This window comes from Mauremys mutica, chromosome 3, assembly GCF_020497125.1.
Source record: "Mauremys mutica isolate MM-2020 ecotype Southern chromosome 3, ASM2049712v1, whole genome shotgun sequence".
In the NCBI taxonomy this organism is placed as follows: Eukaryota; Metazoa; Chordata; order Testudines; family Geoemydidae; genus Mauremys; species Mauremys mutica.
This window is the reverse complement of record NC_059074.1, coordinates 125,612,096-125,633,146: the sequence shown is the minus strand read 5'-3', so window position 1 is coordinate 125,633,146 and position 21,051 is coordinate 125,612,096. Positions and strand designations below refer to the sequence as shown.

Below are 21,051 nucleotides of genomic sequence, written 5' to 3'. Positions count from 1 at the left end.
CCAAAATACTGAAAACCATTTAAAATGGAAATTGCAACCCCAGTGGAGGGAATTTTTAAATGAGATTGTTGTTGGCCCTAAATTCCTCAGCAACGTTGCTTTAACTGAAAGCTTTGGATACATGGAGAACTTTTTTTTAGTGGGGTGGTAAGTCTGCTTTCAGTACAGTCATGCCAGCGTGAAGTAATGCAGTGATAAATTAGGCCCAACACAATATTGCTATTCGGCCCCGTTGCTACTGCCCTCTCTTACTCACATCGAGTTGCACAGTACCACACTTCACAAGCTGATTTTATTTCAGGTGGACCACTCGTGAAGCAAGGTAGGGCTTCTGGATCTTTTTCCTTCTGACCCTTCCCCGCCCCCCCGCAACATACTATAAAATCTCCACAGCTCACCTGTGCCACAACAACTGGTTCTCTGCATATAAAAACCAGGACTGGCGTTAGGGGGTAGCAAACAGGGAAATTGCCTGGGGTCAGGTGCCACAGGGGGCCCCATAAAGCGAAGTTGCTCAGGCTTCGGCTTCAACCCCATGTGTTGAGGCTTGGGGCGCCAGGCTTCAGCACTGTGCAACGCGGCTTTGGCTTTCTGCCCTGAGCCCTGGTGAGTCTAACGCTGGCCCAGCTTGGTGGACCTCTGAAACCTGCTCACAGTCCCCCAGGGGGCCCTGGCCTCCTGGTTGAAAACCGCTGAAGTAAGGTATCTACTTAGCATTGACCAAAGGGGGTGTAGAAGGACCCATTGATAGCATAGTGCTATTAGTGCCCAATAGATAGCATCAGATTCTTCTCTCATGTACACCAATTTAATTCCATTGACTTCAGTGGAGTTTCTGCAGATTGATGCTAGTGAAAGGGAAAGAAGAATCAGCCACTCAGAATTGTGTTTTGAAGATACACTGACATTCTAATCCTTAACAGTACCATGCAAATGGCCAAAGTGTAGCAGCTGTGGGAGTATGTTGGTACAATTAGTTCTTTTCAGCCCCAGTAATAAAAAGCCATGTACATTTTAATGAGGATCCTACATCATGAGCGTTTGATTTCAATTATCAAGATTGAAACCAGAAATTTTAACTTGTCTCTTTATTCTGGACTTGGCTTTCTTTCCCCCTGCCTCATTATTGTTTTGCCTGGGCATCTGCCTACTTTCGCTGATGCTGCTGGACAATATATGAGTGCAAATTCTCGGTGATCTCAGTGTGTCTGTCAGTGGGCAAAGATTTCTGATAACTGAAGGTTCTTTTACATCATATGTTCTTCACAAAAAGTAAGACTGAGCAAGGGGAGGGGCTTAATATCAATGGGATTCTGAATCCTAAATGCCTAAATCCCTTTTGAAAATGAGATTTAACCTCTTAAATCAGTTAGGTGTTGCAACACCTAGCACAGCAACACTTAAATACCTTTAAAAATCTGTGCCCCAGTGACTCTTACATTTTCCTAAGGTTCTTTTCTATTTGATCTTTTCTTAATAAAGAAAGCAAGACAACAATAGTCTAATTGACAGCATAACAATAACATACCCTGATAATTGAGAAAACAGTGATGATTCTGATTTTTATTAAGGCTCTAATGTCCTTAGTATAAGAGCTTGAGAAAAGCTTAATAAAGAACACTGCTATGCTGAGAAGTACTGACGACTGCTTGGATCACAAATCTCTTTGAGGTTGGGTGTGAACATATCCTTTAATTAACATAACTTTTGAGGATGAACCAAGAAGCCCCCTCTAAAGTAAAAGGGTGTTATGAACTTGCCCAGGGGTTTAGCCTGAGTGGGTGGAGGGGCTTGGGTTGAGTTTTGTTTTTAGTGGGGGCTGGGTATGAGGCAAGGGAAAACTGGAAGCACCTGAGAGGCAGCCAGCTCTAGAGAGCAGCTGAAGGCACGACGTCTGAACCTGGGGAGAGGTTTTTGGATCAGGAGTGCAGGCTGAATGTGGTTTTGGTGCTATGAGTAAAAGAAGCTGTTTCCTGTTATTTGATTCCATCTGTGTTCGTAGAGACAGGACTTTGTATGTTCTTTGTAAATAAACAAAACTGCATCCAGGAAATACCCGAATCACCAATTTCTACTCCCAAGTGGAACATCCTTAGGGCCCCAAACTTGGACTTGCTGCTCAGGTCAAAAAGGAGCAACAATACTTTCAGATAAAAGTATTCTTGTTAGCTCATGCTCTCCTTAGCTACAGTCAATCTGCTATAAACCCTCTTCAAGGGAATCTTTTCTTCAAATTTGGGACTCTGGTAAAATTCCCCAGATCAAAGAACAAGGAATAAATGCCTTTGAAAACATGATCAAGAGCCATTTCGGTGAGTGAAGAAAGATTAGGCCACACAGTTATTTGTTTAGTGTATTGTCAGACAGGTAATGAAGTCAATTATATAAAATGCAAAAAGTATAGGGCATGTTGTCATTTAATAATCCTTGTTCTTCTCTGTATATAACAGAAACAAAGCTTCTGTTTTCTTTCTCCCTTCTCTGTAGTTTTATGCTATGCCTTTCATAGGATTCCTTCTCTAGCTTTGTTTTGGTTCCTCAGTTAAAATTCTATTTCATGTGTTATTTATTTATTGAGCATCCACTGTGTGTTCAGTACTGTACCAGATATACAGAGAACATGGTTCTTCTGAAAGGGGTTTACTAAGGCCATGATCTTGAAAATATTTTACCTAGGTTTGTAGCGTTATGCCTGAGTACCCTTATTGAGTCTGAAGCTTTGTCTACACTACCAGCTGAACTTTTGTCGTTCATAGGTGCTTTAAAAAGCACCTCCTCCGCAAAAGACACAAGTTTTGCTGCTGCAAACGGCTCCTTGTCGGCAGAAGTGCTCTCCTGTTGACAACGCGAATCCCGTTTGTAGGGGGTGGAAGTATTTTGGCAGCAAAAGTGCCGACAAACAGCGTTTACGCTGCCCGACTTTTAGCGACACAGCCGTTTTGCTAAAAGCTGTGTAGTGTAGACAAAGCCACAGACTGCCCATGTGCACGTCTTCCCCAAATAAGTTTAATGAGACTACTCATATGCTTAACATTGTGCAAGTATGTGTTTGCAAGAGCAGGGCTTAAATAAGAAGCTTATAGGCTAAATGTTTGTTTTCTCCTTCGCAGTTAATTCAGTTCTAGACATAAATCTGCAAATGATATACTGTACTAATTCCAGCAGTATATGGGGAAAATCAGAGTTCTCTGACAATTAGAACGTTACTGCCTTTCTAGTAATTAATTATAATGTTATTGCTTTTGGCCTGAGCGGTTAGCCAGTTTTCAGGTGGGTTGTTTCTGTTAGGAAAAGAAATAAATTGATGATGGAGTCAGGCATTTCTTTGATTCAGTCCCATTTCTTTACAAAGAATGTACACAAAGTCCTGTTTCTCATAAACACACACACACACACACACACACACACACACACACACACACACACACACCATCAAACAATACCTAGCCTCCTCCATTTGCATTCAGCCCCCAGTAAAACCCCTCCACCCATATCACTCAACTTCTGATTGGCCTAGGACATGGCCTGTGTTGGTGGCTTTTATCACTTAAGCTCTTCTTTGGAGTTTCTTACATTTACCCTAAAGGAAAGGAAACTGTGCTCACCAGCTTCAACAAGGTTTCACCTAAGCTCTGTCACAACAATATAAAGCACAGCAAAACTTTCTTTATTCCCAGATTACCAAAGGGAGTTCTAAGATGAGCTCATAGCATGCATAGATGTATTTCCAGATGCTGGTAGCAAAAAGTGTCTTCTCATGGCTTATGTCATTCTATAAATTACTCACATGGTACATGGTGTGGAAGGACGAATGCCTCTTTGTGTGAGGTTTCAGAACCTGACAGTCCAGTTAGGAAATTTGAAATGTTGAAGTTTGCCCAAACTCACAGTTTTAGAAACTGAGAGCTATATTCTGAGCTAGTGTAAACTGGAGCATTTTTATTAACTTCAGTAGAGCAAAGCTGACTTACACCAACAATCTGGCCGTGAGTATAATGCATATGCAGCAGATGTGGTAGAGGGTTAAAAGCATCTAGCAAAATGGTATGAGAGGAGTGCCACTGCACACATGTAGTCTAACGGGGTATTCATTAAGCAGAGGTTGTTCATAAATAGGGCCCTTCATTTTCGGTTTTTATTTTATTTAATTTTTCCTGGAAATGTATTGGTGTTTATTACTACAAAAACAGGTGAAAATGGGTGCAAAAAAAGTAATTTTTCTGGGTAAGTATGAGGGTTTATTTTGGTGGATGGAAAGACATGTGGGGGGGTATTCAGTAGATCAGGGGTAGGCAACCTATGGCACATGTGCCAAAGGCGGCACGCAAGCTGATTTTCAGTAGCACTCACGCTGCCCAGATCCTGGCCACCGGTCAGCTGGGCTCTGCATTTTAATTTAATTTAATTTTAAATGAAGCTTCTTAAACATTTTAAAAATGTTATTTACTTTACATACAACAATAGTTTAGTTATATATTATAGACTTATAGAAAGAGACCTTCTAAAACCGTTAAAATGTGTTACTGGCACGCGAAACCTTACATTAGAGTGAATAAATGAAGACTCGGCACACCACTTCTGAAAGGTTGCTGACCCCTGCAGTAGATTAATGCTTAGAAATGGAATTCAGTGTGGTTTGCTGCAGAACTAAAACAGAACTCATAACACAATGCCACCTCTGAGTTTAAGAAAACAATATATCTCTGATCCCCAAATAAAACTTTTAATTTGAATAAACAGTTTACTGTCGTAGACTTAGAACTATTAACCTATAAATATTTACATTTAATAATTGGCTCACACCATTTGCAGTGCATACACTCAACTTCATCGTTTTCTCCTGTTTTTGTTTTTTGAAAACTTCCAAATACTTCCTTGTGTTCTGAAACGTATTTGTCTACATATTTTCGTTTTCTTCTCATTTTAGTATGTCAGATCTTTAAACTATTAGCTGCTAACAGCTTTAAATGTGTATGTGGTGGGTGTGAGATTCATCAGTACATTTAGGTGCACACGCGGGCCTGTTTGTTTGTTATGTTCTAGACTAACATAGCCTTACTTCAATAGACAGCTTTGCATATACACACAGACTAGTGTATATTATCATACAATACATTGCATGAAATATATGTATTATTTTCCTAATGAAACAAGGTTTTTTTAATATATATTTGAATGATACAAACGTAGGGGGAAAATAGGGGGAAAAATAATACTTTTCTGTAAAATCCAAGATTTTTTTTAATAAAAATTGGTTTAAACTCAAAAATAAGGGGCTTATTCATAAATAAGAAGCAGGAAGGATATCTGAAGGAGAGACATGGTCTGTTGATTGAGGACTGAACGTATATCACCACTGCAGCTGGGAGGTGTGATTCTCAGCATGGGTTGACAAATTAGTGCAAGCTCAACTCAACCTAGTATGCTAAAAAGCAATGTAGATGCCGCAGCACTGGCAGTGGCTTGGGGTAGCTGCCCAAGCTCAGACCGAGGGACTGAGTAGACTAGTGTGGACGTACACTGGGAGTCAGATACTCTGAGTTCTGTTCTTACTTCTGCCGTAAACTGCTGAGAGACCTTGAGCAAATGACTTCACCTTTCTTTGCCTATTTTCCCACATAAAATGGCAATAACAACACTCTCCTGTAGATCATTGTCATTAGTGCTTTGAGTTCCTCTGCTGGAAGGCATTAAAAAAGTATGAAGTGCAGAGCTCTAAATCTGGAAGAAATACAAGGCAAACTCAATTTTTTTATGCTTCAATGTTTGCTACACTGGGGGCTTTAAAAAAAGTAGCTTTCCTTTTAATTAAATGGAAGGTTTCATTACTCGTAAGCAGATAAGGGCTTGGTATGAAAATACCAGTACTATTCAGAACTATCGAATCAATTCCAAGCCATCTGTGCATCATCTCTAATTAATAAGGTTCTCTGTTACAAGGTTGTCTGAACAATAACAGGCTATTCTTTGTATCTGTTTGAGCTGTAGTCTATTAGTTTTTCATCTCATGTATTTATTTTTTAATATTATGGAAGAGAGGTTCATGATTTTTCTTTCCCAACAGAACCCAAACAAGCAGAGTTGCTGTTGTAAGGAGAAGTTTTTAAAATCTGCTTTCAAAGTGTGGAGGTGTTGTCTGCAGGGTCTCTGCTTGTAATCGATACACACAAAAGCTGCCATTGTGTTTCTGTGCATTCTGGAAGTGTGAACGTAAGACCTAGTGGGATGTAAATTTCCAGCAGTGAGGGTACTGTCATAAAGTAAAATGGTTTTCAGGGGGGAAAGGGGTGGGGAATGAATAAGACAAATCAGTTTTGTTTAGATTACTATCAAATGTTTGCAGGCTGCCTACAAGGAAGAAATATAGAGTGGCTTCATTTCTTTTCTTCCTGGAAGATGATGAACTGAGGCTGGTAGAGGAGATGAAGGGAGTAGAGGAAAAATAAATATGTATTTTTTTCCACACACTGAATTTGTAAGCTGTGAATCTGAGCTAATAATAGCAAGTTGTCAGCTATCCGGTACCTATTAACATTAACCAATTGTTTCAAAGCTATTCATAGCCCCTTGGAAGTGAATTAACCACAGTCAGGGTTTGACAGCTACAAAAATAATGCATTGTGTGCCTGTTGATTTAGGGATTACAGAGGCGATGAAAACAATAGAAGTGGAAGAGTATTGTGAGGCTGAGGAATACATCCCCGTTGTGGCTAAACAGAAAGGGCCTGATCCAGCTAGATGGGGAGCGCTTCATATAAAACCTCAACTCCCAATTAAGTTACTGGAGGATGAGGATGCTGTGCACCTGAAGTGACTCACCTGGCAAATTGCAGAATCAGACCAACATATTGTGTATGTGTGTTGCAGTGATGCACATTAGGGTACATTTACCAATCTTCTCATGTGCTGATGGGAACTTGGGGGATCCTCTGAGGGAGGAAAGAAGATTTGGGAGCCATGAATAGCTCGATGGAGCTGTCTGCCTACTGTACAGCAGAAGTTTAACAAGTAAATAGCATGCTTGAAGAAAGGGTATAAAATGAGATAGAAATAATTATAACTGTGATGTTACAGGGAAGAATAGTAAATCTTGATCTGAAGTATATTGTTTCATGTGGGCATCATCTTGAGGTAGCTCTACAGTGGGAAATGAAAAGGTCCAGAGAAGAGTAATTAAAATGGTTAGCAGTATGGCAGCATTTACTTAAGAGACTGTAAAGCTAAGATTATTTAGTTTGGAAAGAGGAAGAGGTAAAGGGACTTGAATGATATCTTCAGAATTACAAAGGGCACATAAAACAATTCAGTCATGCCTTTATAACCTGTCTGATCACAGAAAATCAGAGATTCTCATGAAAATTAAAGGGCACTAAATTTGGATCTACTAAAAGAAAATAATACTTTAATGTGGTTTATAACCATGCTGTAGAATTCACTGTCACAGGAGGTCATTGAGAGACATGTACTGTGGCTGGAATTAATACAGGGCAAAGTAATTTTATGACAAAACTCTTTTTAGTTATAGTTAGTTATATGCCAGAATAAGGATAAATAAAATATTATGCTTCTGGGTATAAACTGATTGCATATGGGCTTCAGTGAGACATACAACCTTTTCCCACCCAATGTATTTCACGCAGTTGGCTAGGTTTACTGGGTTTTTTTATTTTATTTATTTTTTGGCTTTCTTCTGATACAGCAGTTATTGGCGAATGAAGGAGGCTGGATACAGAACTGGAAGGAACAATAATATTATCTTTATGGCAAATCCAATGTAACCTTGAGGACTATGTTAATAGTGACGCAGGTGCAGATCCCACATTCTTATTGCTTATCATGAATCCATTTTTAAAAAAAAGGCTACCAGCCATAATTTCTAGCTCAGGGACAGCTGCATAGTGGCTGTCTGCATATGGTGACAGTTACATATTGCTTCTGTGCGTTTGTACACTTGCTGAATTGCATTATATCCTGTGTAGCATATTTCAAAACCTGCTGAATTGTGAATATTGAGAAACATGGCAGAGATGGAGCACGATACGGTGCTCTAAGGACTTCTCAGACTACATTCAAAGAGTAGATATTGAGAAGTCAATATAAAAGTTTGTAGTAGTAGTACTGTGTACTGCTAACACGATCTAATGCACTATGGAACTAAGTACTGACACTCCAATGGCTGGAAGTTGTGGATAGACAAATTCTGACTGGAAATAAAGTGTACATTTTTCCACAGTGAGGACAATTCTCTATTGGAACAATTTACCAAGGGTTGCGGTGGATTCTTCATTACTGGCAATTTTTAAATCAGGACTGGATTTTTTTTCTAAGGCTACATCTACACTATATACCACTGGCGGTGGCACGCAGCGCATGTGTAGCTACACACCACAGGGAAAAGCAGGCTGCATCCATTCTCTCACATCATTATTGCATGATGTCATCTCGGGGCAAAGCTGAGGTTGTGTGGGGGCCACAAGTGCAGGGAGATGCTAGACTTGTGCCTTCAGTTCAGGATCTGAGACGGGAATTCAAATGTTTAGAAAAGGTAGGAGTTCCCTTCTCCCCTCAGCAAAGGAATACGAGCTGGGAGACTATCTGGTGACCATCATGAAGTACAAAGAGCTTCCTTACCAGCAGTAATCCTTGCTCTCTGAATGTATTGTCTCAGCAGAGCCACTCTGACCTTCACTGCACTTTGAAACCCCCCCACCCCCCGAGAGAGAGCTGAGAGGAATGACGTTCCAGTGGTTAAGGCATTAGCCTTGGACTTGGGAGACCTCTGTTAACGTCCCTGTTTTGCCACAGACTTCTTGTGAGATCTTGAGCAAGATACTTAGGCTTTCTGTGCCTCAGTTTCTCATCTGTAAAATGAAGGTGATGATCCTTTCCTACCTCACAGATGTTGTGAGGATTTAATACGTAAAAGATTGTGAGACACTCAGATACTGTAGTAATAGAGCCATATAAGTCCCTAAGACGGATGGATGGAAATGAGGGATAGTTAGAGGGGGAGTGTTATTTATACCTGTGGTCTGTGGAATATTAGGCTCAAAGGTGTGTGGCCCAACTGTTGAGACCATTCCATGGCTAGGCAGGTGACTCCTACGGTGAATCTCTGTGTAACCAATACATTCAGAGAACAAGCGTTACTGCTGCTAAGTAACCCCTTTTTCTTATTATGTTTTCCATCTGGTAGAATAGCAAACTCTGTCATTGCCCTTCCTCTCCCCTGGTCTCCCCCATGTTTTAGGATGTAGGATATTATTAGGGTATGTTTACAAAAGTGAGTTGAAAGAGAAGCATGGGAAAGGTCTACAGGTCAAAGTTCCAATGTGTGTGGTGGTGCTGGTGGCTTTTTTTTATAACCAATTCCTCTTCTGTAGGCTTGAATATCTGTCTCTCCCCATGTTTTCTAACTACTTCTTAAAATAGGTACATACCTGTTGAGTAGTTTGCTCTGGAATGAGCATAAAAAAAACCCTGTATGGGTCACACCATATAATTAAATAAACCTGAGAAATAAAACATCCTTTTGTCCTGAGGCATGAAACAGATGAAGGCTAATTAAAAAAGCCTTAAAGCTGTAAAAGGCTTTCTGACAGAGGTCTCCTCCCAGCATGAGTAAGTGAGGAATAGCAGGGAACCTTGGATCGAATGATCATTAGCAATATGAAATTCAAATGTAGACATAGCCTCAGTAATGAGCAAATATAGATAACTGTATTCTCAACTCTGTGTTAAAAAATTATATCAGATTCCAAAACTCATGAGACTGGCTTTAAAATCATGATTTTTTTTTTCAAACAAAAGTGAGTTTGTATCATTTGCCTTCTGGTTTTTGAGTTAGTGCATTCTTCACGTTTTCAAGTTTTTTCGCCCCCACAACCAAGAGGGCTAGAAACATACTTTTTAAAAGATTGTAAGGTGAGATTCCCATGTAATCACTTACATCCAAAAGCTGGGGGTAGGTGGGTCAGTCTCTCGGTCTTGAGAGAGAAATCAGAGTTTTATGAATATAAAAAACTCTGACAAATGTTAAGAGAAAGAAATCACTAAGGTCCCAAGCCTGCAAGCACTTGCACACAATAAATGTTTTGTTTTTTTAAACTGAGATGTATCAGAATGTGGAATAACTTTACAAAGACAGTCCTACAAGCTCCATTGATTGGAACATGGAAAACTAGCCCAAACGCCATCAAATGCACTGTTGGAAAAAATCATGTACTGGTATAAAATTAAGTGATCATCTCTACAAACTGTGGGCCTGGTTCTGCAATGAACTCCTTATGAGTGGACTCCTGCACAAATGGGAAGCCCAGCTGATTTCAGCAGGACTCTCTGAAGGCTCAAGGGTCTGTCTGTGTGGTGCTCATTGCAGTACTGGGGCCTGAGTCAACTACATGACCACACGTGCTCTTGAGATCTTAAAATGCAGCTACATGAGACATCTTTTAAAGACTGAATCGATAAAGTATTTAACCTCATCTGACAGAAATAATGATGTTTAACTTTTTAATAACTTTTTTACCTCGATCACTTCCACTGTTTTTTATAAGAAGAATAGAGATTGGGGCATTTTTTTAAATGTACAGTCGCATGTACCATACTAGAGTAGGTATAGTAAATAGTTGTTTTGTCAGAACCCTAGCAGGCCACAGTATTTTGGTTAGAGAAACTGCCCTGAGTTAAATTTCACAACAGAACTTTTATGAAGCAAGGAAATGCTGTGACAGCAACACGCTTGTTGTTGCAGTGGAAATAGTTCTAATGTTTATCTCTGTGGGCTACTAATCAGTAAATTATGAGCCTAACACAGCTGTGTTTGGAGAGTGTTATTAATTTTGCTATACATAGTAATGCTAGCCTGAGATTAATCAATGTACATTCAAAGTACTGTATTGGAAAAGTAAAACAGTGTTTTTCACCAATGCAGCAAATAGGATTGCTATTTGGTTATACTGATTAATCTGTATTTTTATATTGTAAGGCAAAGGTTTTCAGAGCAATGAATGGCAGCTTTTTGCTTGGCTATACATTTAATAACCTTATATCTGAAATATTTGCCATTTCTGTGATAGGGATTAGAACAGTGTTTTAGATCTAATGTGAAAATGGCTCAGCAGCTGCTAAAGCATGTGGGCCAAATTCTGCTGTAAACTACAACTGTGTGACTCCTTTGAAGTCAGTGGGGTTTCATTCAGGGTTGTAAATCCTTCCCCCGTCATACTTGGGGACCCAACTCAGGGCTTGTTTACACTTAAAAGGCTACAGCAGCACAGTTCTCCCATTGGTGTAAGTAATCTACCTCCCTGAGGGTATGTCTACACTACAAGACTATTTCGAATCAACTTAATTCGAATTTGTGGAATCGACCTTATGAAGTCGAAGTTGTGTATCCACACTAAATACACTAGTTCGACTGTGTGAGTCCACAGTAACGGGGCCAGTGTCGACTTTGGAAGCGGTGCACTGTGGGAAGCTATCCCATAGTTCCCGCACTCCCCGCTGCCCATTGGAATTCTGGGATTTCCCCCCAATGCATGCTGGGGGGAATAATGTGTCGAGGGTGGTTTTGGGTAACTGTCATCATTGAACCGTCAATCACGCCCTCCCTCCCTCCCTCCCTGAAAGCGCCTGCGGGCAATCTGTTTGTGCACTTTTCTGCTCAGTGACAGCGCGGGCGCCACAGCACTTTGAGCACGGATCCCGCTGCAGTTATGGCCGTTGTCAACTCCTCGCACCTTATCGTCCACCTCTTCCACAGTCAGCTGCTGAGAAATAGGGCTACTTTTCAATGGTGCTGCGAGCACTGGTGGACCATGGGGGACGTTTTACCAACATCAACGTCGGGAGGCCAGGCAAAGTTCATGACGTGCGTGTTTTCAGGAACTGTGGTCTGTTTAGACGCCTGCAGGAAGGTAGTTTCTTCCCGGACCACAAAATAAGTCTTGGGGATGTGCAGATGCCTATAGTGATCGTCGGGGACCCAGCCTACCCGCTAATGCCCTGGCTCATGAAGCTCTGTGCAGGCGCCTTGCACAGCGACAAGGAACTCTTCAAGTACCAGCGAGCAGTGAGCCGCGTGACCTGTGACTGTTCAGTTTCTTTACAGAGAAGCTGAACCTGTTTCTTTACCAAGTTACTGTTGACTAGCATCTGCAGTTACATACCCCGCCCACCCCCCTTCCCCAACTTCCAACACACGTTTAAAAATAAAATACATGTTCCACTGTAACTTTACAAAGGTTTCTTTATTGATGACTTTGCGTTACAGGGTTGAAACTGGGACACGGACTGTGCTGGGTAGGGTGTGCAGTGATGTAAAGACCGCCTGTAAACTCGTGGAATGACAGGCTCCTGCTCCCAGAGCGGTCTGCAGTGCCGGACTGGATGTTTCAACGGAGCCTGCCATCCCTCCTTTTTGGGACTCTGTGTGCGGGGGCTATGTGGCCTTTTGGCGGGGGAGGACGGATACAGATTCCTCTGCTGCGTGGCTCTGTGGTCCAGGACAGGGACCGTTGCATGAGATCTGTAACCCCCCTCCCCCGCTACAAAGTCACATACCCCCCCACCCACACAGAACCTGCAAATCACCTCCCATACCGACCAGGGTGCCTACTGACTGCAGTGTGTGTGTGACCTGCTGCTGATCCTGCCCCCATGTCTGTATCCTGGTAAAGGTGGTTGTCCTGTCCAATTACCAACCCCCTTCCCCCCCTTCAAACACAGTCTCCTCTAAAAGAACATGACGGAAACAGTAATTAACAGAAAAGTATTTTTTATTATCAACTAGACAGTTAGGGGATGAAACTGGGATGGGGGCTTGGGTGAGGCGGGAAGGAAAGGACTTCTCAAAATTTAGGGTATGAGAGCTTTTGGGTACTTGAGCACTCTGCTGGGGTGCAGTGACAGTTTTCACGGCCTCTGGCGCCCCTCCTTCTGGTTATTTTGGGTGAGGGGGGTATGGGACTTTGTGGCGGGGGAGGGCGGTTGCAGATACACTGCAGGGGGGCTCTGTCCTCCTGCCTGAGGTCCTGCAGAACATGCACAAGGCGCCGGAGCATGTCCGTTTGCTCCCTCATTAGTCCAAGCAGCGTTTGAGTCGCCTGCTTGTCTTCCTCACGCCACCTCTCCTCCCGTTCGCTGTGTGAGCGCTGGTACAGAGAGAGGGTCTCCCTCCACTGGCTCTGCTGGTCCGCCTCGTCTCAGGAGCACCCCATAAGTTCAGCGAACATCTCGTCCCATGTCTTTTTCTTTCGCCGCCTAATCTTTGCCAGCCTCTGTGAGGGGGATGCTGTGGCAGGTCTGGAGACAGTCGAAGCTGTGTGATGGGAAAAAGGGAGTGAATTCCTTGCAAAGATACATTTTTGCGAACAATGAACACAGTCTAGTCTGTCTCTGTGAATTCTGGGTTGAGATCCCAGTGCCTGATGGGGCAAAAACCATTTTCGCGGGTGGTTCTGGGTAAATGTCGTCAGTCATCCCTTCCTCCGGGAAAGCTACAGCAGACAATCATTTCAAGCCCGTTTTCCCTGGATTGCCCTGGCAGACGCCACAGCGTGGAAACCAGCCATACTGTACCATCTACCATACCATAAATTGGTAATAAGATGGGCATGGTTAGCAGTCCTTTTGCACTGCACCATTTGCTGCTGTCATAAGTGCCCCTGGCTGCTCTTAGCCAGGGGCGCAAAAGCCAAAATTGGGAATGACTCCCTGAGTCAATCCCTCCTTTTTGGTATCTAAAAATAGAATCAGTCCTGCCTAGAATATGGGCAAGTGTACTAGAGAACCACTGTATCAGAGAACCAGAGAGCACAGCTGCTCTGTGTCAGATCCTGCATAGATTATGAGCTGTACGCTATTCACAGGGGGTGCTCCTGCAACAACCCCACCTGTTCATTCCATTCTTCCTCCAGCCTTCCTGGGCTACCATAGCATTGTCCCCCCACTTGTGTGATGAAGTAATAAAGAATGCAGGAATAAGACACAGTGACTTGTTAGTGAGAAATGAGTGGAAGGCAGCCTCCAGTTGCTATGATAGTCCAGATAGGACATTAAGGAGTGTGGAGGAGAGGAGCCCAGCATCCTGCTGCTAGTCCAGGGGCAATTGAATCTTTTCTTTACACATGAAGGGTGGGGGCTGATGAAGCTCAGCCCCCTGTTGCTATGATGAAGACGGTTATCAACCATACTGCACCATCTACCATGAAAAATTAGGTGCACCTGACATTGGGGGACCTGACAGATGCTAGTCGGCATGGTTACCAGTCCTTTTGCACTGCCCCATGTGCCAATAGGCTGATGATGACGATGGATATCAGTCATATTGTACCGTCAGCCACCCATGGTGGGGGGGGGAGCAAGGATATTGGTGTTGAGTGCTGCAGCATCGCATCTATCTGCAGCATTCAGTAAAGATACGGTGACATGTAAAAGAGTCAACAGAGGATTGTTTTCCCTTTCACTTCTGGGGGTGGGGGGGTGCGTAAATTGCCGAGCTATGCCCTGACCCACCGCGGACACTGTGTTTGATCCTAGAAGCATTTGGAGCTCAGCCAAGAATGCAAATGCTTTTCAGAGACAGCAGGAACTGTGGGATACCTTGCGTCCTCAGTCCCCCCTCCCTCCATGAGCGTCCATTTGATTCTTTGGCTTTCCGTTACGCTCGTCACGCAGCAGCGTGCTGAGTCTCTGCTATGCCGTCTGTCCGGAGATTTTTTAAAAATACTTTGGACCAGGCGTAACATTACAGTAATTCCCCTAATTAGATGCAGGAGTCTCCGAGCGAGATCACCCTGAGGACGGTCACTGAAGGAGATAGAGAGCGCATGCTGTGTGAAAGCCAGCACAAACCAGGGCCCTATGCAGCCGTGCTCAGGGAGGCAATGCTCCCTGAGTACCTCATGAAAGCCTCGCGCGGAAAAGTGTGCTACCACGGAGCACCCAATAAGGCAGCTCTCCCCAGGAACCTCCTGCGGAGGCTTTTCGATTACCTCCAGGAGAGCTTCGTGGAGATCTCCCAGGAGGATTTCTGTTCTATCGCCATATATAGAGAGACCTCCTTTTCACATACTTCAGATTCCTGTTATATTAAGAATAAAAGTTTACATGGTTAAAGCACTTACCGACTGCTCCTTCCCCTGATTCAGGATCCGGGTTAATGGCCGGGGATGGTTGGTAGGGGATCTCCGTGACGGTGATGAAGAGATCCTGGCTATCGGGGAAACCAGCGTTGTAAGCGCTGTCGCCTGCCTCGTCCTCCACAAACCCTTCCTCATCTTCCCCATCCGCGAACATCGCCGAGGAACTGGCCGTCGACACTGTCCCATCGTCAGAGTCCATGGTCACTGGTGGGGCAGTGGTGGCAGGCTCCGTAGCGTCCGTTTGCCGCTTTGATTTTTTGGTAGCCTTGTCTGGGGTCCTTGATTTTCACGCGGCGCTGCGTTGCATCCCGGCTGTATCCTCTGTCTCTCATGGCTTTGGAGACCTTCTCGTAGGTCTTTGCATTCCGTTTTTTGGAGCGCAGCTCCAAAAGCACAGACTCCTCGCCCCACACACCGATCAGATCCAAGACTTCCCGGTCAGTCTATGCTGGGTCCCTCTTTCTATTCAGAGATTACATGAACTCCTCTGCTGGAGAGCTCTGCATCGCTGCCGGTGCTGCTGAGCTCGCCCCGATGTCCAACCACGAAATGAGATTCTAACTGTCCAGACAGGAAAAGGAATTCAAATTTTCCCGGGACTTTTCCTGTGTGGCTGGTCAGAGCATCCAAGCTCGGACTGCTGTCCAGAGCGTCAACAGAGTGGTGCAGTGTGGGATAGCTCCCGGAGCTACTAAGTTCGATTTGCATCCACACCTAGCCTAATTCGACATAGCCATGTCGAATTTAGCGCTACTCCCCTCGTCGGGGTGGAGTACCGAATTCGAACTAAAGAGCCCTCTAGGTCGAATTAAATGGCTTCCTGGTGTGGACGGGTGCGCGGTTAATTCGAATTAACGCTGCTAAATTCGAATTAAAGTCCTAGTGTAGACCAGGCCTGAGAGTGGTAGCTAGATCAACATGGGGACTTGGGTTAACTTAACAATGCTGCTCTGGGGTGTGTATTTTTCACACCCCGTACCAATTTAGTTAAACCAACGTAATTTTCTAGTGTAGACCAGGCCTCAGTGAGGGAATATTTGATCCATGCTCAGTCAATGCAAGCATGCTGGCAGCTCATCTCTAGAGTTCCAGGAGGGACTGCCACCTCTTGGTGTATACCTGTCCTCTCTCCACAAGGGGAGAGCCAGGTCAGTGCCTCTTCTGTCAGCTGCTGGCTCCTGCGCTCCACCTTAACCCAGTGTAAACTGTCCTGCTGCTAGGCCCTGGTCTGCACTACAAAATTAGGGCGGTTTAACTATGTTGGTGAAGTGTGTGAAAAGTCCACTCTCCTGAGCAGCATAGTTAAGTCAACCTATGTCCCCATGTAGACAGTGCTAAGTTGATGGAAAAATTCATCTTTTGACCTCACTACCACCTTTCGGGGAGGTGGCAGAATCCCTCACGTCAGCACAGGTAGTGTCTATGCTGAAGTGCTACAGTGGCCTAGCTGTAAAAGTATAGAGAAGCCCTACATAGCAGCAGCTGGAAGGAGAGGAGGCTGTTGCTTGGCCTGAAGTCTGCTACTTTAAATCAATTATTCCTCTCCCCGCTCCCCAAATATCCTTGGCTTAACACAGTGTGAGGGTGCTGGTGAAGGAGAGATGGGATCATGTGGAGGTGCGGTGGAGAGCGGGGAGACCAAGAAGAATGCAGGCAAAAAGGGGATCTGAGGGAAGACAGGCTCTTCTGCGGTCTTGGGAATAAGTGAAAGTCTCCGCTTCGATTTTTTAAAAAATATTATGGGCTACTCCTGCCCCTTTAGCTGGGTTGCAGGAGGCTGAGAGAATGGGAATTGAAACCATGTTCTTGTGGGGTGTGGTGCTGCCTCTCACCAGCTGCACTAGTAGCAGAAGCTACTGTGTTAGGGCTTAGAGTCCCTGCTATTTGTGAAGATGTACAGCTGCGATATATTTGCAGCTTCTGTGAATCAGACCCAAGCCATACTGCTATGACCCTGTCTACACTGAGAAAGGTGCTGTGTTTGAAAGCTCTGTTAAAGTATGGTTTCAGCACAGCTCCCACTGAATCATGTTCTGCATGATTTGGCTGGGTGGGGCAAATGAGCTCAAACCATGTCAGCTGTGTTCAAAAAGTATGTTGGAACTCCCCAAATATTTGAACATGGCTGTACGGCAGCAGCTATCCAAAATGTGCTAACAAGCAGTTTGACAAGAATTGCACTGTAAGAGTGTTGTCCACAATGCAAGACGTAGTAACTGCTTTCCATGAAAGAGTCCAATATTTCCAGAAGTTTTTTTTTTGTGAAGCTGAGACCCTCTTCATGAAATAGAACCCAACTGTACCTCCTGAAATGCTATCCTGGGTTGTATAAGTTAAGATGTTTAAGCCTTTAAACATCTTCTGCATCCTACTCCCCCTGCTAGTCCTTTCCATGTGCCTATGAGGCATGCCCTACACATAAGAAAGGCTGGTGTAGATCTTCATTGTATATTTTCTCCCCTTCCTTACATGCTTTGAGCGGTGACACATTTAACAATGATGACATTTGCAGTCTCATCATTGGCATCTGATTTAGCACCCATAAAAAAGAATGGGGCAGTTCACACCTCAGAGAGATCATTTCAGACTCTACACTCTCCAGCAGACATGAGGTCATATTTTGAAAGTTGTCTTTACAGTATTACAGCTAGAGACTAACCTTAAAATGAAAACTAAGATCCAGGAGAATTTCTTTCTTCCTTGATATAATTAACAGTCTATTCTTGGGACCTTAGTGTGATTGATTATGATTTGAATTTCTATAGGAATTCCCTTGTTACCAGAACTTCTTATACAAATTTTTCCTTGGGTTGAGTTGAAGTGACCACTGTGAAGTAGGTTATGTCACTTGTCTTAAATCTCTGAGATATGGACCCAGTTCTTTTCTGTGGCATCTCTGTGGAAAAGAGCAATAGCAGTCCCCTCCAACTTCCCAGTGGATAGATATTCCAGTCTGTGCTATTCCACAAATAAACAATAAGATTGCATGTCAAAACATAAAGGAAAATATTGAATCACAATACATGGAAGTATTCTTATACTGGAACAAAATGGTCACACTTCAGTGGTTGTATTTTGGCTCAGTTGTACACTATTTGTAAAGTACTTTCTGATCTCAGGACACCTGTATTCTGAATGTAGCATGTATTCACCATTCATGAAAAAGGTAGCTTCTATAGGACCTTGCCCTGGTTTGCAACAAAAGATTTCCAAGTCAGGTTACTGACAGTGTAATGAATTTAAGATGTGTGTTAGCATGTTGCGCTCTCTTAGACTAGGTGGTACTGCATTTAGATCATATGGTTCTCTTTATAAAAAATCCTGTTCTACAACTTCATGATCAGGAGCATCCATTTTATATGTTGAGCTAAAAAAAGCAGCAGAAGTTAAAATATTTAATTACATCCTCCAACATATGCTTAGAAGTATTCAAAACATACATTAAACATTATAAGTTTAGAACTTTACAGCAGAATTAATTGTATATTGTTATCATTAGTTGATGAGAAACAGACAACACAAAGCACTAATTTGGTATTGCACATCTGAGAAATGGAGTCTTGTTTCCTATACCTTTATGCTTGTGTTTTAAAAAAATGTAGTCAGTGTTACATTGCTAGATCTATTGATGCCACAAACTGAATTATTAGGTTACTTAGGAATTTGAAAGAATGTACTTAATTAAATGAAAAATGTCAAAGGCTACCAGTGACTTAATATGATGAGTTGTCAGTTCTTTGCCCGTTATGTAGGCATTAGATTAATCAGACATCTGGTTATTGTACAGTCTGCTCTAAGCTCCTTACAACCAATTTCACATACTTGTTGGATGACTGGGTAGACATATACCATATGTTGAAATCCCCCTAGGTATTTGTTGAAGCATTATGTTCACTCATCTCGTAAGTGGACAGGAATAAGTCCGCAAATAGAAGGCTGTGTACAACCCACAGCTTGGTGGTTTGAGTGAAATGAGTCATGCTACAATTCAGAGGGAAAGGTCATTTATACAGATGGACTCATGCAAGGCTATGAGAAAGGATCATATACAATTGTGAACTCACCAAAATTATAATGGGTTTAGGTTCTGTTAAGAGAAAACAGTCCTAAACTTGAATAGATGGTATTCACATAGCTTTGCCTCACGCTCTTGCCACTGTCCTCCCTGTCCTGGGGTCCACCCAACCTTTTCTTAAATGGAGGGGTTTTTTGGTGCCCTAAAGCCTATCCCCATTCCTCCTACATTGTCCTCTAGGGGATGAGGGGCTCCATAGTTCTTCCCTAGGTCTTCTGGATGTCTGTCAGATAAGGGCTACTACTCCCTAATTCAGACAGTGCCACTTGTGCACACACCAGTGCCTCCAGGGAGAGATCAGCACATAGTGTAATGATGATGTACATATAGTAAGGAGTTCTGATGATGTCATGATAGCCATGAAAACTAACTCTTAACTGTATCTAATGTCATCAGAACCTTGAGATATGCATGTTACCTTATTCATTTTGTTTGTGTTGTTTACTGCTCCTTGTCCTGTTTCATTATGGTATTATGAAGTGCATAGATGCCCTGTTTGTAGTATTTACAAGTAAAATGAACTGAAGGTGTTTTTAACTTCATGTGCCTTAAGACGCGGTCAGCTGTTTCAGGCAAAATAGGAACCACCATGAACCTTTTCCAGATCTTGAATGGGACCCACACAACTGTTTTTTGAGGTTTGAAATGTTTTTTGGTAACTCTTTTTTCCTCAGTGTACGCTCTGTTTTCATAGGGCTTTCTGAAAGACACAGCATTTGTTATGATGTATCAAACCTATTTTTTTAGGCTCCATTTTTCTCTGCAGTATCCCATTTCAGGAACAGAGAATGCTGGGCGTTGTTTGGAATTGGTTAGTAGTATCACCATGACTTGAAGCAGGGCTTTCTTTATGTAGCCCACAAAGGGATGTGACAGCTGCATTAATAAAAGAAATCCAGGCCCAAGTTTTCAGAAGTTATTTTAGAATTTTTTAGTATTTCAGTTTCTGGGAGCCCAACTCAGTTCACCTTGGGCCTAATTCTCAGTAGGAGTTAGGTGCTTTTTAAAATCCTAATAGGTGCATATCTGCATTTTAGGTGCCTAAATATCTTTGAAAATCTGGTCCTGAATGCATTAATCTTTGAAGTATTTCCCTCATGACACCCCTGAGGGGTAGGGAAGTGTTGTTATCTCCAATTTACAGATGGGAAACTGAGGCACAGAGAGGCTAAGTGACTTACCCGAAGTCACAGAGGAAGTCTGTGGTGCAGCAGAGTCTTAAACCCAAGTCTACCAAGTCCTAGGCTAATGCCCTAATCAATGGGCTGTCCTTCCTACCTGTTCCCCATCCCCATATTTTGATTTTTTTTAAGGTGGTAGAAGTTCTCCTCAACATAAAAATTGTCTTCTCAACATAAAAATTGTCCATGCCCATTCTTCATTGCCTTCTGTTGATAGCTGAAGGAGTAATATTGACTGCACATCTCTTGAACCTGTCAAGAAAGCAAATGTAATGGCTATTTGGTATTTGTCTTCCTGTATTACTAAAAATAAGGTTTTGGGTGAAGTGTTCCAAATCCACATACCAGTCACCCAAATAGGTATAATTAAGGCTATGATTTAGTCACGGAGGTCACAGAAGTCACAGAATATGTGACTTCCAGAGGTCTTAGTGACTTCAGCCTATGGCAGTCGGAAACTGCAGGGTCCCCTGCCACCCGCAGGGTCCTGGGGTAGGGAGCTCCACCACCCGTGGCAGCTCCCAGCTGCTGTGAGTGGCAGAGGACCCCCGGAGCTGGAGGTGGCAGGGGTACCCTGTAGCTCCTAGCTGCTGCAGGTGGCAGGGACCCCTGCAGATCCCAGCTATGGGCAGCGGGGGACCCTGGAGCT

General features: G+C 43.1%; 1 protein-coding gene and 1 long non-coding RNA gene across 2 annotated transcripts in view; one reads left to right on the top strand and one right to left on the bottom strand.

The window, feature by feature from the left end:
- RPS6KA2 (ribosomal protein S6 kinase A2) overlaps positions 1-21,051 on the top strand; it is a 451,617-nt gene that overhangs the window by 182,016 nt on the left and 248,550 nt on the right. The window lies entirely within an intron of this gene.
- The window catches only part of LOC123367080, a 42,897-nt gene continuing 40,504 nt past the window's right edge, over positions 18,659-21,051 (bottom strand). Inside the window, exon 3 of the long non-coding RNA XR_006578296.1 lies at positions 18,659-20,654. This is a non-coding gene — a long non-coding RNA (uncharacterized LOC123367080). The remainder of the gene's footprint in view (positions 20,655-21,051) is intronic.